At 42.4% G+C, this 3,746-nt stretch overlaps 1 protein-coding gene across 2 annotated transcripts in view; it reads right to left on the bottom strand.

The window, feature by feature from the left end:
- The window catches only part of LOC143289748 (sodium/glucose cotransporter 4-like), a 40,110-nt gene extending 37,348 nt beyond the window's left edge, over nt 1-2,762 (bottom strand). The window contains exon 1 of one of the 2 annotated variants that reach the window (XM_076598838.1): nt 2,712-2,762. The gene's annotated coding sequence lies outside the window, so the exon portion shown is untranslated. The remainder of the gene's footprint in view (nt 1-2,711) is intronic. The other variant, XM_076598840.1, reaches the window with a different exon arrangement.
- Nucleotides 2,763-3,746: the final 984 nt, after the last annotated feature.

The raw sequence follows: 3,746 nt of genomic DNA, 5'->3' as shown, positions 1-3,746 counted from the left end.
GGTATAAAGATGTAGGTCAGTAAGAGATTGAAGAGGGAGGAAGTGAGAGAGGGAGAGAGTGAGGGGGCGGGGGGGGGGGGGGGGGTGAGATCGTAGAGAGAGAGGAAGAGAGAGGTGTGAAGAGAAATGATAGAGAACACAGACAGACAGACAGACAGACAGACAGGCCAACCTTGGCCGAAAAAAACAGCGTCGACTTGCCATCCTATGTGGGCGAACATCGATCAAGATGGCCACAAAAGCAGGTCCTTACAGAGTAAGATTATCATGGCAAAAAGTACCACGATTTCAGGCAAAACAGCAACAAAAAATACAAAAACAAACAAAACAAACAAACCCCCCCCGCTAAAAACCCCAACCAAATACACACACACAAAAAACCCACAACAATTCATACATACATGTGCATACGCACGTGCACACACACACGCATGCGCTCGGCCACCCATCCCCGCACACACACACACACACACACACACACACACACACACACACACACACACACGTAAATGCTTTGAGACATACACACACTTAATGCCGGGCTACGTACATGCACACATGTATGTCAACACACCATGGTTTGTTGGCATCCAGTGAACACACACACAGAGAGAGAGAGAGAGAGAGAGAGAGAGAGAGAGAGGGAGAGAGAGAGAAGAAAATCTGTACTCACTCAAAGTCTCTTGTTAGACAATACCATGACGATTAGTTTTGTGTGTGTGTGTGTGTGTGCGCGTGTGTGTGTGTGTGTGTGTGTGTGTGTGTGTTGTTGTGTGTGTGTGTGTTGTTGTTGTTGTTGTTGTTGTTGTTCTGATCTAGATTTCACTATCCACAATTATTTCCCCTATCTGGAGAGCCGCTCTGAACGGCAAGCAAGGAACTTGCAATGTGTTATGTCCAAGGTTGGGAAAGGTACTTCACTCAGACTCTACTCACTCCAACCTGCAGCTGCGGATCGCACCGGACCTGGTTAGGGGAGGGGTTTAACTCACTCAGTACGGCCAGTCCTCTCTCCTCCTCTACACAGACCCCCCCCCCCCCCCCCCCCCCCCCCCTCGGATGTCCAGTGGGTGTCTGAATGACCCAACCTTTAAACTTCCGTCGTCAGAATTGTGGTATTCTTTGTCAACATTCACGTCTTCAGTATAAGAGCCTTTCGTTTGCAATAATTTGATGATGGTAATTGGGGTGAAACGCTGTTAACGTTGTCTCTTTCACCGTTCGTATGGAGAGAGTTAAAAAGTCGCTGAAGGAGAGCACAGGGCCCCCGCCTTCATGTGGTGAATGAACCTTTGACACAGTGGATATATATGGGTGTCAGTCTTTTTTCTTTTTTTTTTTTTTTTGGAACATGAGACGATAAACCCGAGGTCCCAGCCGTGTGCAGCAAGTGCTAAGCGCACGTGAAAGTACCCATGACGACAAAATGATTGTCCCTGGCAAAAAAAAAAAAAAAATCAATAAAATAAAATAAAATAATAATATTGAAAAAAAGGAATTTTAAAAGTCTCTGTAGAAAAAAAAAATTCACTTTGATGGTCAAAGAAAATACGTTTACAGAAATAAATGAAGAAAGAAAGAAAGAAAAAAAAAACCACCCCAAAAATCCAGGGTTGCACTTTACTGAAGCGACGCGCTCTCACGGGGAGAGCAGTCTGAATTTCACACAGAGAGAAATCTGTTGTGACAACGAGCACTACAACACAACACATCACAACACAAAACAAAACAACACTAGACAGTATAGTACAACACAACACAAGTATTGTACAGTACAGTACAGTACAATGCGGCATAGTAATAATGATACTACTACTACTACTATAACTACTACTACGACTACTACTACTACTAATAATAATGATGATGATTATAATGAATATTTGTTCAGCGTGTTCCTCCATTCACTCACTCAGTACGGCCAGTCCTCTCTTCTCCTCTACACAGACCCCTCGGATGTCCAGTGGGTGTCTGAATGAATGACCCAACCTTTAGCTTCCGTCGTCAGAATTGTCGTATTCTTTGTCAACATGATTCACCTCTTCAGTATAAGAGCGTTCCGCTTGCAATATTTTGATGATGGTAATTGGGATGAAACGCTGTTAACGTCGTCTCTTTCGCCGTTCGTATGGAGAGAATTAAAGGGCTTTACAAAAAACATTGAACACACACACACACACACACACACACACACACACACAAACACCGTGACACACACACACACAATTTGAAAGAGTTTGCATGGGTTATAGCTGAAGGTCATTCGAAAGATATGGAAGGTCTATGCATAGGCGTTTTCCAAAAAAAAAAAAAAAAAAAAGATGTGTATTCAGACCAGTTTTAAAAGATTGAAATAAAGGAGAGTGGCGAAGATCGTGAGGTAAACTGTTCCAGAGAGATGGAGCTGAATCAGAAAAAAAGAAGAATCACGGTACAGTACAGTACAGTACAGTACAGCACAGTACATCTCACAGACAAACACCCAGTTGGTTCGCTGTTATAGTTGTTAGTTTTTCATTAGAAATATGTTATGGTTGTTGTTTTTTTGTTGTTGTTTTTTTTGTGTGTGTGTTTTTGTTGTTTTTTTAAACGAAACTGAAATCAATCATTTTCTGTAACACACACACACACACACACACACACACACGTTAAACTAAAGAACGAACGAACGAACAAACGAAACCAAACCAAACCAAACGATACCAACTCACCGCGACGAAGCTGACGACCCACTAACCTCCTCTGTCTGTCTCCGTCCTGTGTGTCAACTGCCGACAAGAACTGAATGCTCACACAACCCCCCCCCCCCCCCCCACCCCACCCCCCCACCCCCCTACACACACACATACATACACATACTACAATTCGGTGTAACAGCATCAAAGTAACCCCCCCCACGTTAATTATGGAAGTGCTGCTTTTTGGTTTAATTCTTGTCTTACTCTGGTGATATTTGATTGTTAAATGAACTATGATCTTTGTAGTTGCATATTTTGTGAAGAGAGAGACAGAAAGAGAAGGAAGAGAGAGTGTATTTGTATAATTGGCACATTTCTTCTGTCTTTGCTGCTGTGTGCACATGTCAAATGATTGGTATAAGGATAGGCCCGCCGCTTCCTTTTTTTTTGAGGAAGTGTCTGGGTTTGTTCCAATGTACCTTTTATTTACCTGTGTGCTAGCTGAATCGGTAGCCGTAAACATCATTGACTTGAAGTTGTGTACCTTGTGTAATGGAGAGAGTTGCCACTCTTTACTATTTGTTAATCATATCGTCTCCTGGCCTCATTATTTTAATTTCCAGTGGATAAACTACCGAGGCAACCATGTATTTGTTCTGTGTGGCTTATTCAGGATTAAAAGAGGCTATGCCAGTCTTGAATAAAAGCTAATTTGTGTTTGCACATTTCTTCTGTCTTTGCTGCTGTGTGCACATGTCAAATGATTGGTATAAGGACAGGCCTGGTACTTTCTTTTTCGAGGAAGTGTCTGGGTTTGTTCCAATGTACCCTTTTATTTACCTGTGTGCTAGCTGAATCGGTAGCCGTAAAAACATCATTGACTTGAAGTTGTGTACCTTGTGAAAATGGAGAGAGTTACCACTCTTTACTATTTGTTAATCATATCGTCTCCTGGCCTCATTATTTGTATAGACAATAAAGTGTGTGGATTGCATTGTGAGATTCGGTGAGCGTCTTATTTGTATAGACAATAAAAGTGTGTGGATTGCATTGTGAGATTCGGTGAGC

The sequence above is a fragment of the Babylonia areolata genome, chromosome 14, assembly GCF_041734735.1.
Source record: "Babylonia areolata isolate BAREFJ2019XMU chromosome 14, ASM4173473v1, whole genome shotgun sequence".
NCBI classification, from domain to species: domain Eukaryota; kingdom Metazoa; phylum Mollusca; class Gastropoda; order Neogastropoda; family Buccinidae; genus Babylonia; species Babylonia areolata.
The sequence above is the reverse complement of the archived record's forward strand: the minus strand, read 5'-3'. Positions and strand labels throughout refer to the sequence as shown.